The sequence below is a fragment of the Myiozetetes cayanensis genome, unplaced genomic scaffold (genome assembly GCF_022539395.1).
Source record: "Myiozetetes cayanensis isolate MyiCay16 unplaced genomic scaffold, myiCay2020 scf5-8, whole genome shotgun sequence".
Taxonomy (NCBI): Eukaryota; Metazoa; Chordata; class Aves; order Passeriformes; family Tyrannidae; genus Myiozetetes; species Myiozetetes cayanensis.
In genome coordinates, this window is record NW_026087742.1 from 64,172,843 (window position 1) to 64,189,627 (window position 16,785).

The following is a 16,785-nucleotide window of genomic DNA, read 5'->3' on the forward strand; positions in this document are numbered from 1 at the left end:
ATCAGTAGATGAGTGGTGTCCCTCAAGGGTCCATATTGGAAGCAGTATTATTTAATACTTTCATTAATGACATAGAGGGATCGACTGCACCATCAGCAAGTTTGCAGATGACACCAAACTGAGTTGTGGAGTTGGTACACCTGAAGGATGGGATGGCACACATGAAGAGGGACCTAGACAAGCTCAAGAAGTGGGCACATGGGAATCTCATGCAGTTTAACATGACCAAGTGCAAGGTGCAGCACCTGGGTTGAGGCAACTCACAGTATCAGGGAAGAACAGCCCTGTTAAGAAGGACTTAGGTGTGCTGGGGGATGAAAGGCTGTACATGACCCAGCAATGAACAGTTGCAGCCCAGAAGGCCAATAGTATCCTGGGCTGCATCAAAAGCAGTGTGGACAGCAGGTCATGGGAGGTGATTCTGCCCCTCTACTCTGCTCTGAAGAGACCCCACCTGGAGCACTGCATCCAGCTCTGGGGTCCCCAGCACAGGAGAACATGGACCTGTATGAGTCCAGAGGGGACCACCAAGATGATCAGAGGGATGGAGCATCTCTCCTATGAGGAATGGCAGAGAGCTGGGATTGTTCAGCCTGGAAAAGAGAAGGCTTCAGGGTGACCTAATTGTGGCTTTTTAGTACCTGAAGGGAGCTTACAGGAAAGATGGGGCAGACAATTTACAAGGGTTGCAGTGAAAGGTCAAGGGTTCAAATTGAATGAAAGTAGATTTAGATTAGGTATTAGAAAAAATATCTTTACTGTGAGAATGACAAGGCACTCAAACAGGTTGCCCAGGGAAGTTTCAGATGCCTCATCCCTGGAGATATTCAAGGTCAGGTTAGATGGGGCTCTGAGTAACACACTCTAGTGGAAGGTGTCCCTGCCCATGGTAGAGGGGTTGGAAGTAGATAATCTCCAAGGTCCCCTTTCAAGCCAATCCATTTTATGATTCTGTGATTGTGCAATAAGGGTTTCTGTGTGTTTGTGCCTGATCTGGTTATGATACAATTAATGTTACTAAATAAGAACATTAAAGTATGCTAATAAGCAGTGGAGTTGAGCATTTTTCAGAACACTAAGTTAATTTTTATTTCATGCTGTTAACATTTTTTACATATTCTTTTTGTGATTTTTTTTTTCCTTTTGAAGTGTTCAGGAAATTGTCAGTAGACTGAAAAATCAAAGACCTGAAGACAAATTATATTCAGAGTTTAGGCAGGATGATGCCTTCTCTTGCAAGATGATTTAATGTACATTTTGGACTACTGACCCGAACAGTATACTCTGTCAACATTACCTTTGCAGAATACAGGCACAAAAGAGCTTAGAAATCAAATTATCAGTTTTCTCTGCACAAATTTGAAGTAATATTAAGTTATATATACTTTCTAATGCTTAATGGAATTAATGGAATTGATGTCAAGGGTCTTTATGGCAAGCTTATTATATCAGTGAGGATCAAAGTCCAACAATAATATTCTTGATTTCTTGTTAGGCTGCTACTTCTTCATTCAGAGGTTCTAGTCTGTGCCTAGGCTCTTAAAACAAATATTTATCTCTGAGATCTTTCAACTGAGTTGCCAGGTATTTCAAATAAAGAAGTAATAATCCATGAACACTGTTCTGTCCCAAAATCCTGAGATTTCATGCACCAAGCACAAATAAAAACTGCATCTTTTTCCTTCCAATTAGAAATTCACCTTAGAAATGAAAAAAAAAAAAAAAAATTAAAGCAGACAGAAACCTGTGTTCATTTCCCAAAAAAAAAAAAAAAAAAGTACTCAGTGTCCAAATCATAAAAACCTTTTTCCTTATTTTTTTTTGTCAAAAGGCCTACTCTAACTTACTATAAAAATAACAGTAAAAAAAAATCATATGATGCAAAACATACTATTCCAATGTCTTTTCCCAACTGTGAAGATATGGGAACAATAATTTTAAATATTCATTCCTCCCTTGTACCTTTTTTATCACATGGGCTGACTTTTGATAAACACCATATTTCTGAATCTCCTTAAGGCTAAAACCTATGAGTGAGGGGAAAAAGAAGAAACTGAAATTGAAGCTACTATTTAGAAACCAGAAGTCATATAAAGTTAATTGTGTCATGTTGTCTAAATTTCAATAATCTGCTTCATTTTTTTTTTGTTCCATAGTTATCTTTCCTTATTATATCAGGATAATCAATATATTTTTATTAAATCAGGATGCACTTGATCAGGAAATTCAGTTAATAAGAATGTTTCCCTGAGAACTATATTATGTTCAGCTAACTCTTCCATGGCTATGACATACTTCATTAAAAGAGAATTGTATCTAACACTAAATGAAAATTGCTGGGCTTTGTAACATGGAAATTCACAGAGCTGTCACTTCTCAGAAGATTCATATCAACGCTTCTCCAGCATAGTTAATTTTAGCATTGCTAGAACTTCTCGGACTAGCAAAATCCTGAGAATTTTTTGTAACTTTGTGTCATGTTTCTCATTTTTCCCAGCTAAAACCCTGAACAGGTGCTTTCTTAAATGTACTTCCAAATTACTTTCAACTCCATGCTGCAGACAGCAGGCATGCTTCAACTCAGTGAAGCACATTTATTTGGAGATCTGTACTCAAGTACTGCCAAAAGGAAAGTCAAGTGTAATGAGCACAAAAGGAGGAGTTTTGGTACACTAACTGACAGTGGGTGCACCGTGAGACTGCACCCACTGCTGCCTGCCTTGCTGTTACCCTCAGCTCCCACCTTCCTCCCTTCAGGATCATCTCTGCATTTACTGCTTCCTGACAGATCTCCCCCAGGCCTGCTGTTATGAAAGTGATTTGCAGCTATGATTGAGGTGATTTGAATAGTTGATTTGAATGATATTAAACAAAATCTCACTTATTCTACATAACTGATCATCTGAGAGACAGGAGGAGTCTCTTTCTACCCTGTTGAACATGTATCATCTGGGATGAAATTTAGCCACTACCAGAGAAAAAGAGGACACCACCTTCCTGGGAAAAAATAACCACCCTCCACTTTCCTGCACCCCACTCTGGGAAGAGATTAGAAGGCAATGGAAGAGGTAAAGAACTGCCTCACCAAAACTTTCATAGTAACCTCATACTTCTGAAGAGACACCAAACAATCCCTGGTAATTTAGATAGAGCTTTCCACCTTATGAAAAGTGCAAGGTATGACAATATTCACTCAGTCAGGATGAACTAAACCTTAAATTTTACCACCCTAGTATGTGCCTCAGACTCAGTAATTATCCAAAAGGGGAGATGATGAAACATCATTGGATTCCTACCACTAAAAAGAAAACCATGGGTATTTCCTCCAGGACAGATATCAGGGCTATAAAAGCTAATAACGTGGGAAAGTACTCCCTGCACGCCAAAGTTAAATAATAAGCACATGCAAAACTTTCAATCTGTAATCCAAAAATTAATTGCTGCCAAAAGAGGGAGAGCACGATTGCAAATCATGCATTATGTGGACTCTATCTCCCCATGTCTATCTATTATGATTTATAGTCTTGAATAGTCCTTAAGAACATATAATTATTCTATACCCTGATTAGTATTACATTTCATACATTCCATACCCAATCACTAATTTTATCACAGACAGAAAGCCACTTCCAGTTCTCGAAAACTATCCCAGTATCTAGATGCATTCTTCCTGTGAAAAACCTTTAAGAGTTCTGTGCCCTTAGAAACTAACATGCCAATGTCATGTGGAACAGAGGATTAGAATTATCTTAATAGGATTAATAATTGTAACAGAAGAACAAAAAGTTTATAGTCCTTTAAATGAATTGTGAATTAATGAAATACAGATTTTTAGGGTACATTTCATTTAACAAAGCCAAGCCTCTTTCTTGAACCAAAATACATCTGTAGTCACCTGACAACCTTGAGTCAGAGAAACATATTACCATATGAAATAAAAATCTGAAAGTTTGCACATTGAATGGTTTTCAAGAGAGACATTTGATTAGCTATCATTGTCCTTTTATGAGTCTTGTTCCATGTACAGATTTGTTACAGTTGCTTATTGTTGATGATCATAGTAATGCAGCTACCAGGAAAGAATAGAGACTCCTGAAAGGTAAGGTCATAATTGCTCTTTGTACAGATTAAAATGAAAAGCAAATAAAGGGTTCATAGGAATTTCTGGAAAGTATAAAAATACTAATTTGAAACTTTCTATAAGATAAGTTCTCAGTACACTTTCAAAGTCTTACCATGCTTATGCTGCTCTAGCACTGTGTTTCTATGGACAAAGCTCCAACTGGAAGAATTTTTACCTGTCTAAAGTCAGTAGAGGTCATTATTCCTACACCATAACACTGGAATATGAATGGAAGTATTTCAGTTGCCTAATGTGGTGAAAGGAATAAATTTTTGACACTGTGTTTTCTGTCTATAATACAATTGCAAGAGATGCCTTTAATATTATTGTAACTGAAGATTATTCTGATTATAACTATATATAAATATACCCATTTGAAGAAATATCAGTTAGGTTATTTGTGCTCCACTGCAAACATGAAGGAAAAAAAGAAAGTCCCCCACAAAGTGCTAATTCTTTTTTTACAAAACAAGTAAACTCTGAGCTACTTCTGTTGGATTAAAACCCTCTTGTTATAAAACCTATTGTTTAATAATATTTAAGCTTCTTACTTAAAAAGTTTTGAACTTATGGGATAAAGATAAAAGTGAGTTAAGTAAACTATTTTGTTTTGGTTGGTTTTGTTTCATTGTGAGACACTGGAACAGGTCACCCAGAGAAGTGGATGCCCCACCCCTGGCAGTGTTCAGGGACATGCTGGATGGGACTTTGAACAATCTGGTCTAACGGGTGACATCTCTGCACATGGCAGGGGGTTTGAAAGTAGATGATATTTAAGGTCACATCCTACTGAAACCATTCTGTGATTCTATGATTTTTAAAAAAATTTATGCAGAATTCCTTGAGAAAGCTGAACTGTTCTGCAACTGGTAATGGATCAACAACTGTCATTTACATGTTTCATAGATCTTGGAGACAAATGTTTTTCAGGGCAGTTATGTAGTGATTGTAAATAGTTTTGTTATTTCTTTTTCCAAGAACAGCTTGAAAATAAACTTTATAATAATCCAATTAATGTAGGGCTTATAAGTACAAACAACAGTATACTGAGCTAATATTATCAATAGCATACTAAGCAGATCAACTTCTGAATAAATGTGGTCATGCATCAATAATTCAAGATTCTTCCTGAATGAATATATCTATGTTTTCTCTGAGATTAAGATCATGGTTGACATGAATAATACCTTTAGTTTAGTCTACAGGAATTGAACAGGCATCAGCCACTACTAAAAACTTAAATAAAACTGATAATAATAATGGCCAGTCTTCGCGAGCGAAGATCCGGGGAAGGTCTTTACACCTTCCAGCCTGCGCATTGGATTTTTTAGGTGAGACACAGTGTGTGCGGAACTGAGCCCACCCTTTAATCCTAAGGTTCATCTGCCGGGGCCAAGCGAGCTTGGACGGTGGCAGCGAGGTCCTCAGGACGTAGGTGGGTTGCCTTTTTAAGGGCTAACGAGCCCCACCTGCCCGGGAGTGGCCCTGACCGGGAATCGAACCCGGGTCTTGCCGGTGACAGCGCCGCGCCCTTACCACTAGACCACCAGGGGCTCCATATAACTGATGACAGATAATTTAAATGCTAATCTCACTAAGTAGGTTTAAACTGTGACTAATAGGTTTCACTTAAACTATGATTTTATATTACTGTAAATCTTGTTAAAACTTTGCTAGAAAAGAATGAATGTTGCCTTTCACTATCTAGATAATAAAGCACTTTAACTTTTTTTTCCCTAGAAGGGATGTAAGCTTACTTTTTTTTTCTGTTTGTTTTTTTCTTTTTCTTTTGTTTTGTTTTAGTTTTTTATTTTAATTGAAGGTCCCATAAAGTTGAGAAATTAAACAGCATACCAAAAAGTGTTGCCGTTTTTTATTGGAACACATTAAAGAGTTGGCTCAAGTAAATTTTATTTTTGATGCAGAGTCTTTTGAATCTAGATTTGACACATTTGAGTTGATTCCCAAAGCTGACTATATCAAGTTTTATCCTAAATCATTTTATCTACATCGTGTCACAAAGTATGGCAGGAAAATCATACTGAAAATTCTGAAAATGAATACAACTTGGACAGAGAAAACTCAGACTTAGCACTTATACTGGGAAGTATGCTACAGCAAGTAATTTTTAGTTAATCAGTTACCAATTAGTCTTCACAAATTTTTCATATAAGCTTTTCACATTTTTGGTGGTTACCTACCAGGCATTACAAGAAGATTCAGTTTAATTATTTAACTCCCTGATGTATACACAGGAACAAAGGCTTATATTCAAACACTCTCTGTGGGGCTCATTCAATACTGTATCTTCTGAATTAAAAGATTTTTTTTTTAATCTGTAGAAAATATATTCCATTTCTTCATACTTTTTCTTACTTTTCTTATTTCAGTTGACAATTGACAGCCTATTTTCTGACCAGATTGCTGGTTGGCCTGGCATAGAGTTATATTTCTTCACAGTAGGTGGTATGGAACTGGATTTGTGCTGAAAACAGGGTTGATAACAGAGGGTTATTTTAGCTATTGTAAAGCAGTGCTTACACACAGTCAAGACCTTTTCTGCTTCTCACCCCACCCCACCAGTGAGTAGGCTGGGGATGCACAAGAAGTTGGGAGAGGACACAGCTGGGACAGCTCATGCCAACTGACCAAAGGGATATTCCACACTATATGGATTTTCTTGCTCAGCATAAAAAGCTGGGGGAAGAAGGAGAATGGGGGCACATTCAGAGTGACGGTGTTGGTTTTTCCAAGTCACTGTTACTGTTTCCTGCAGCTGGTTGAACACCTGCTTGGTGTTCAATTACTTGTACTGTTTATGAACACAGCTTTTGCTTCACTTATTAAACTGTCTTTATCTCAACCCATGAGTTTTCTCACTTTTACTCTTCTGATTTTCTCCCTCATCCCACCAGGAGCAGGGGGTGAGGAAGCAGCTGTGTGGGGCTGAGTTGCTGGTTAGGGTTAAACTACAGCACTCGCTTTTCCAAACTTAAACATCCATACTGCATAGCTTTTGTGTGAAGGTGCTTACACGCTTGTAAAAGTGGATAAAATTATATCAGAATCCAGAATTCTCCAATACTATGGGCTAGCTCTAAATTAATTTTCTTCCTTTGTTCAAGATAAAAATAAAAGGTAATTATGAAATGAATTACAGAAAGGTACTGGGGAATGGAATTAAAATACGCCTTCTTTCAACATCACTTTAATTTTTGCTCTTGCAACATTAAGTAAATATTCTGCTTAACATCTAGTCTTGAAAAGAACAGATTTAAGTAAGAGAGCATTAGGCCTTTCTTGACAATGCATGATATTCACTTACATTCCTGCATTAGAAATTTAAATAGTTTCCACTGGTAATACTGTTAAGTATTCTAAAGTAAAACCAGCAAGATATTGCAGTCATCAATAATGTTTTCAAATAAGGAAAAATACAAAACAAATATTAATTTTATACATACCAAATGAAGTATTTATGAAAAAAACATAAGAAAATAGGAATGAGAACAACAGCATGTTTGCATTGTTTACATGAGAAAGTATTTGGTGCTATTGATTAAGCATAAATTATTATAATGTTTAAGATTTATAATCAGAGAACAAGAATAAACTAAAAAACTTCAAAAATTCAGGTTAAAATCTAGAATAGTGCTCATAAAATACATCAGAAATTATATATTAATTTGAAAATCGGGCCAGCTTTGTACATACAAAATTAACTTACTTTTTATTAACAGAAGGTACAACTTCAAGAATCATATAATTATGAATTTACTACAAATATATTTTACAACTTCTTTTAACGTTTTCTTTTAAATTTCTATATTTTGAAAGTATAATGTATTGAAGTCATAAAATTAACCTCCACCAATTTCTGCACTTTGAGGATACATTAAGGTATTACTAACAGTGTCATCCTTTATACAAATCTGGATTTGAAAATAGATTCTTATCTAAAGTAAATGAAAACACTTAAACATTCCTTCACTCTCCCCTTTGACTTTAAACAATGAATAGAAAAGTCGTTAACTTTTTTGGCGATCCTTAAGCATAGAGATCACAAGGTCTCAAATCAATCATGTATAGAGCTAAAGTTCAAACTCTATTTCTAAACTCATTTTATCCATATGAACCTTAGTAATATTACTTTAAGACCTTTCTGTTTTGTGAGGAGTTAAATGAATTGAGCTAAATCCAACATAATCATCTGCTTTAATCACTTCACTTGCAATCAGGGGCCTTAAATTGAAATTTTTAATAAATCTTATATCTAATTTATAATTTTGAGTTTTTACTTGCTTTTAAAACAATTGTCTTAGAAATTAAATAATGAAAAATATCTGCAATTAATAATTTCCCAAATTTAGTATGTCTTATTTTGCTTTGTTTTCTACCATCTTCTTTCATCTCATTGAAAATTCTGCATCTGTTTGGAATTCTTTTTTTGTTATTCATGTTTAATTATTGGTTTCAGTAAAGTTGTTTTTGCTCAGAGATTTCCAGGCACTTTTCTGCATAACACAAATATCCAGTACATGAAATTCAGCATTTTTGTTGCTTATGGACTAAATTATTCATGATTTGTTAGTCAAGCCAGCTGCTCAACTAATGCAAGAAGAAAGGCTAAACTAAATCCCTCAGATTTCTGTATTCTCATAGAAAGACTATTTTCTTTCCAGCAATAAGATGCATCAGACTTAAGAATCTTTAAGAAACTCTACACCAGTTCTTCCTTGCAACATATGGCTAATCATTTCTATTACGAATAATCTACATTAGGATTTACTGCCTAGATACTTTCATTAGTCTGACTGCAAGTCTGTGATCTGTGTATGCATGCAGGTGATAATATATTGCAAAGAGATCAGTCACATGGCAGCCTTGGAAAGGCTGAAAAGCTGAAAAGCCTTGGACTGGGATTTTGAAAAAAAATTTAATTGGGTTTCTGTCTAAAAACTGAATTCTGACATCTACTAAGCTTGTAGTTTTGGTGATCATAGTCACTGGCAGAGGAAATTTGTCAGTATTTAACTGATTTGCAATTTCTCCTTTTTGCACACACATTATAATTTCATATTCAGAGGAAATTTTAAACTGGCTTTCTACCATTCAGTTATAATCCTGAGTCCTCCCTGTTCCCCCCTCACATCAGGGTACAAAACCCAACCCAAACCAAAAAGAATACGGCATAGCTGAAGTTTGTTTTCCTTAACCTGTCAATACATTACCTTAATGAATATATTAGAGAAACAACCAACCATTTACACACACATTCTCTGAGGCTGCACATTTGATACAGAAATGAAGAAACTGACTTCTCCTCCCTTCCTCTTGAATAAACTAAGCAATGGAATTGGAATATTCATCGGTAGCATCTGTAGCAAGTAATTAAACTGTGATGTTGAAATCACTTTCACATTAACTCTTTCCCAAAGTTTATGATTTAAGGAGACCATTTATTAAAATTTTCAGTATTGTTTTTCATAAATGGACCCTTGTTTTCTTTTATGACACTATTCAACTTGAACTTAGTTATATGTCCATACTTTTTTGGCACACATACTGACTTTTGTTGAACTACCAGTACTACTGAGACTATCTTTGAAACTGGTACTAATTTGACCAGTTTACTTATCATCCTGATGTATTAATGATTCAAATGTTATTTCAGTTTAGGAAAACAGTCCCTTCTTAAAGTAATTATTTAATAATTATTTATTTAGTATTTCATTATTAATTATTTAGTATTTATTTAGATAAAGTTAGGTGAAATTAATATCTCTTAGAGTACTTTGGAATTTTTTCATCTCTACTCCTCAAGCTAAAAAATTAAAATCATAATTATGAGAACTATAAATATTTTACATTAGTGTTAAAATACTATTTAAGAAATAAGAAAGGTTCTAGAGGTCAAATTGCATTCAAGAGTTGAAGGAAAAAAAAATCACATTAAAAAAAAGGGAAAATATAAAAAATGCCCCAACAACAAAGAGGTTGGCCTTTGACAAAACGTTTTTATTTTCTGATCTCCTTTGGTTTAAAGATAGATGCCTTTATTTGAAGCTCTTCTGAATAACATTCTGTTCTTTACCCTGAAAGTGATAAATCAAATAGAAGGTTAGGTAAAAGCATGCAAGATGCTAACAAATAGAACACAAATGTTATTCAGTCAACAGAAACTAATAGCCTACATTTAAAAATTACTGGAAATTACTGGCTTTTTATTATTATCTGCAATTACCCGTTAACTGCAGCTAGCTGTAATCTAACAAAATTCATGTAGTTTTCATAAAACTCCTATAAAAGAATAAATACAAAGAAATAAAACATAAAAGAAGCTTTTTTTCCCCCCATAAATTATGCTTTCCTTATTCAAATATAATCTCCATGTCCTAGAAGTAGGCAAAAAGGATGAATAAGAAAAACTCACAAAGAAGGGGAACTGTCTATTTAAGCACCTTTTCCAGATAGTTTATTTCAAGTTTAAATGTTACAATCTCCAAAACGTTGATGGCTCAAGTAGAAATAGAAAATGTTTCTTATTATGTGCTTTCCTATTATGCTGAATCAATTTAAGGGAGAAGGAAGACTGCAGAAAACAGCAGCCATGTCTTAGACCTCTCTTTTTCATTCCTTCTTTACTTAAAATAACAGATTTCAATGAAGCCAACCACAACAATGGTTTATGCTTTTAAAGCTACCCATTGTTAAAAATTGTTGAGAGCAATGATTGACCTTTGCCTTCACTACATTCAACGAGCTGTGTTTGCATGACCTGTGGAGGCACAATTTAAGAGAGACAAGGTTTTTATTTTTTATACATCATTATCATTCCACAGGTATTTTATGATCACATGCAAAAGTGATTTAACTAGTGAAAATACACTCTTCCGCTACATAAAAATACCCCAAAAATATTTAGCAGCAAACCATATGCTTAGTGTATCATGAGACACTCAATAAAATGTCAGGTAAGTTGCCTGTGTGTCAGATAAATAGTATTATAGAATTATGTTGTCACAGCTTTTTATTTGAACAGTATCCCATGACAACTTCGAAGCATTAAGTGATACTTTACTGATATTTACTGGTATTCACTAAACTTTATTGATAGATAAATGCATTTGGAAATGAATGTCACACATAAGTGTCTTGAACGGTTATCATTTTCACTGTTTACAAATGCTCACATATCACTTATCTACACAAGGAATGCCAGCCATATTGACAGGACTTGAGGACAATTTCAGAATTACCTAGAAGATAAAAAAGAAAAACAACAAAACAAACCCCTTTGGATTGTATCTCCACACTGCACTGAACTATCATATCTTTGTTCAGGTAAAGTATCAGCTGACAAGGCAGAGAAGCTGCTATAAAAAAAGTGAGTAAGTTAGCTTTACTGTATGATCTATCTAAGAAAAGTAGAGAAATAAGAGATTAGCTTGTTTGTACTGACTATACACAACTAATCATCACTTCACAGGCAACTGAAATTCTGGGCCCAAATGTCCCCTACAATGATAAGTTAATAGAGGAATATGGAACTTATCCTAGAAGCTTCTCTGAAATCTCATTTTTTATGGACTGAGAATTTATTAATTCTTAAGTTAATTAATTAATTTTTATTTAGTTTAAATAAACATATATATTACTTTAAAAATATTGTCATACTCCCTCACATTCCTGAATTTATGTTATTCTGGTAGAGTTTGACATTCAAATTGAGTAATTGCTTAATCAACTTGCACAAAACCAAGCATTTAGTGCCATTTGAGATGTCACATGGTGTCTAAGAATCCACACAGGGCCAGTAAATATGGCACTGGATTTATGAAGAAATGCTTCCAGATAATCTGCTGGGAGCCAGAAAACGTGATCATGGAACCTCTCAAATCAGCACACAGGTTTGTTCCTATGTGTTGGAAAGTGCAGTAGATCTCCACTGCCTATAGTGGGAGGTTAGGAATCTAGCTGATGTGAAAACACAAAGGTGAATAAAAAGATGTATCAGACCTTTAGTCTTTTCAGATTCAAGTTATAATCTCCTAGTATGTAATTTGTCTAGAAATGATTGAAAGAATTCACAAAATGTTGTAGAGTATGACTGAATATAGACACATACTTTGCATTTACCCCAGACCAGTAGGTAAGAACCACTCTAAAAAGCTTAGAACTCTAGTCAGGTGTGAATTTTTATAAGCTGCACTTCTTTAGTGATGCTAGAGGTGGTTAGAGAACTGAAAAAGCTTCTCATTTCATATTATCAATCACACTGCTCTGAAGAAGAAATTTAAAGATTGATTGACATAGAATGATACCCTCCATTTTTGCTAAGCAAAGGAACCTTCAGTTGTTTCATCTAGCTCAATATATATTGAAAAGGTCAGAACTTGATGAACCTAAGTCTGACAACTGCCTGGTTAATTTGCTTTTCTTTGGCAGTACTGAGAAATACCTCTTTGCCAAATGCCAGCTGAGCTGGGGAAGGAATTTATAAGTTTGCCTCGTAATGTCAGTTATCCAAGCTAGGATTTAAAGGGCTTCTACACCATTACTACATGCAAATTCATATACATTGTAAAACCATGTACAGTCAGATGTAATGCGTGCATTCCAAGAGGATTTAGAGGCTTAGCATTTCCTACAGGTTACCTACAGATTCTCTGTAAAAATAAGAACAGGACTCATGTGGATCCATTCACTTTCTCTCCAGTGAGTTACAGGGTATTTAAGTACTTCATTTTATAAGGACTGCATTGTTTCCGCTCCTGGGCAAGAAATCTAATTTAGATGCCTATATTAGATTTACTGGATCTGAGCCACAGTCACAGTACTCAAAGACTATGCATTATTCTACTGATGTGATTTGCAAAGGCTCTGAAAGTGATATTATTAAAAGTGTTGCAGAAGAAAAGGCAGTAACACCTACGCTTTACCCTATGCTATATTTAAGTTTCCCAGTTAACCAGTGATCTACACTGGTGACAAACTGATCTACAAGTGTCAAAAACAGTTCCAAAGAAGGGCCATTATAAAAATAGCACACTGGTGGAGAACAATTTGTTTTTAACTTAACCATTTCTACAAGAAAGTATTTGTGCTCTTTATATCATGCACATCTTTGCTGAGAAACAATGAAACTTAAAGTGTAATATCCTCACTCTTTACTGTCATAGTATGCTAGGTACTCTGTATCATATGTTAACTTCTAACTCTTGCTTGTAAATTCCTTCAGCAGCCCAAGTGTCATTAGCAACTTCTCGCACTCTTAAGAAACACCATGAAATAATGTTTTGCCCAATAGAAGATGCACACATTTTTGGCTCGTGCTGTAGCCTCAACATTAGCAGATACATTACACAGTGTATAGACAAACAACAGAAACCAGCTTTTCTTCTTAGTAAATGTGATTACATAATTAATAATCAAAATAGGCAGAGGCTCAAACATGACGATGAATTGCACTGAATGTTTCCAGATACAACCTGAGTCCAGGAATAGGAGATGCAAACACAGAAGAAACTATCCTGTTTTGGAAAAGATAGAGAGGAATATAAGGAAAATACAGTGGAATAGATATAAACTCTTCTACACTGTTTGCCTTCATGGCCAGAAGTTAATGTTTTAGCTTCAACTGCAGACAAGGTTAGACTTTTGTCTGTGTAGAATTAGTGATGGTTTGAATGAACTGTTTTGATCCATGAGGTGTGGGGATGATAATCACTGCATCACATGTCATCAGGGAACTAGATGGGAACACCTTTAGCTATTCTAATCAGACCTTAAGGGATATATCTTTCCCCAACTGTGGAATTTCATCCTTGAGGAAGAAAAAGGTTTATAAGAACGTTCTGCTATAAAATAATCAAATAAACACATATTGTTTATGTTCATATGTATGTACATTCATGCACTAATATAGGCTGGGGGCCACTCAGCTGGAAAGTAGCTTGTCAGAACAGGAGCCAGCACATCTTGACATCTTGAGCTGCATTAGACAAACTGCTGTCAGTAAGCCAAGGAAAGTGAAATAAACATAAATTAAGATATGTTTTCTGTATGGACCAACATAAAATATCTGCAATGCCTATTGAAAAGAAGCGACTAAATGTGAAATAATTTCTTATATTGGTCAAGCCACCAATCTTTGTTAGTTTGACTTGAATGAAGAAACATAAACTGCTTTAAGTTTAGCAGATGGTTTCAGGCCAACCAAAAAAGTTGTATGGTAACATGGAAGGTTCTATTAATTCATTTTCATGTTCACGATACTTTCCTTTTAACATGTTAATACTGCTTAGCTTCTCCTAAATTCTGCTATTGAATTATGAATTACATTGTTTGATATCGTACTACTTAAGCCTGACTACACTGCCAACATAATTACTGCACCTGGAGACTGAAATGAGGTATTATAAAAACTCGGGCTATAAATTTAAACATTCATTTTAAGAGGATCTCAGTATAATCTTTCCAAACTGTTTATAATCTTTGTAGTCTATAACTTCATCTTTTTTAGCGAATTCAAAAGTAAAGAACCCAAATCTTCTTTTCTCAAAGGTTCAATCATTAGCTGCTAGTTTTGACCTGGCTTCTTTCCAGAGAGCTCTTCAGTCAATTCTCAGTGCAATGAAAATGACAGAGAAATTTTCTGAAAGATACACAATGGAATTAATGTTCAGATTAACACAACTGTTTTAGGAGTGTATAGGTAAGTGTCAATCATGTGAGACAGCAATTATACAGGGAGTTGCCTTAAACATTATGGATAAAGAGCTAAACCACTCAGCTTGGTAATTCTGGGATCACTGGTTTACAAGCAAATAGCAGTGCAGAGGTAACCCAAGTAAGTCATGTCTAGATGTAGCAAAATCCCTACTGATTGGAGGAATGCAGCTAAATTTGTAAGCCATATATTTAGAATCCGTAGCAGGTTTAAAGCTTATGAATATAAAAGCAGTTTGAAATCTTGCCTCTAAGTTGTTTCAGCTGATACTTTACATACCATGAAACCACAGAACCATAGAATAATAGAACTACAGAACAGCCCAGGTTGAAAGTGACACTGAAAGATCCTGTGGTCCAGCCTTTCATGAGAAAGGGAACCTTTCTGATAAGAATGAGATCATTACATACCTTACACACATACATACATACATACATAACCTAATATTTTACATAAGACTATTGAAAAGGAAAGTAAACTTTTTAATTCGTTCATAACTTTCAGCAATTTACAGAACAAGTAAAAAAGTTGTACTCCTTTCATCTGACTACTGTTAATAGCCTCACTTAACTCATTAACTTATTGGTAGATCTTGAAGATAGTAATTATAAAGAAGTTTATAAATTATGAAGAAAATTATATTATTAGAAAGAAAATTATTATTCAGAACTAGTGCAGGGACCAACAACCAATAAAGCTTTCATGATTATTCTACACAATAAGAGCTAGAGGTGAGAATGGTGTGTGAACAAGTTAAGATACTTTTTGTAAGTGCTTGGTAGATTAAAAAAAACAACACTTAAAACACTGTAATTATGCACAGTGTTGTGTGTGACCTTCTCAATTGGTATAGACGTTGAAAAATAAAAAGCTCATTTTTGACAATTAAACCTTTAAAATTGTTATATTTGACTTTTTCCTTTGCACATTTTATATTAGAATGTAAAACAAAACAAAAACACTCAACCCTCTGATCTGTAGAAGCACTGCTCAGCAATAGCCAAAACATATCTGTATTACCAACACTGTTTTAACCATAAGTAAAAAGCACAGCACCATATGGGCTGCCATAAAACAAGTTTATTCCACTCCAGCCAGATTCAATACACTAGATGAAAGGAGAATGATAGTGTGGAAACCTGGAAGAAAATTGCTATTTAGTTGTCTAAAAAAATTAGAAAGGAAACTGAAGTCTGAGTCAGAGATTCATAGAAGCATTCATAGGAAGGGAGATCCAAAGGACCTCCAGTGGGCAACTAGATTAACTTCTCAAATCGGGGCTAGTGCCAACAGTACATTTAGGAATTCAGGAAAACCTTCAGTGAAAAAGATCATTTAGACTTTGAAAAAATAGCTGCATTTGTTCACTGCATTCCAAGTGATTCCCCTCAAGCCAATGTCCAATCTGAACTGTCCATGTTACAAGTTGGGGTGTTTTCCTCTTCTTACATTTTGAGGTGCTCTTAAGAATTTGGTTCCATGATCTTTCCTTCAGGTCTTAAGTTGCTATTTGGTCATTGCTTAGCCTCTTCTTCACTAGACTGAACAAGACCACTTCTTCAGTTTCTCCTTCCCTAGCTGATATACCACTTTGGTAGTCCATCCCTGGACCTTTTCCAATTTATTCCTATGCCTTGTGAATCGTGGAGTACAAAATTGGAAACAATGTTCCAGGTGCAGACTTACCAGTACCAGGTATTACATGAATAATAACTTCATACGGCCTGCTGATGGAATTTTTCCTGCTATAGAACAATATACAATTTTCCTCATTCATACTGTTGACTCATAGCTCAGTATCCATCATAAGCCCCATGTGTTTGGGTTTTTGTTGGTTTTTGTTTGTTTGTTTGTTTTTGTTGTTGTTGTTTGGCTGTTTTTTCCCTGAGAATATTTACTATTCCGCCTCCCATTCTTAGCAGGTTATGAA

General features: G+C 35.0%; 1 protein-coding gene across 1 annotated transcript in view; it reads right to left on the minus strand.

Annotated features, from left to right (window-relative positions):
- Positions 1-16,785, minus strand: part of KLHL1 (kelch like family member 1) — a 201,434-nt gene that overhangs the window by 60,914 nt on the left and 123,735 nt on the right. The gene's annotated exons all lie outside the window — the stretch shown is intronic.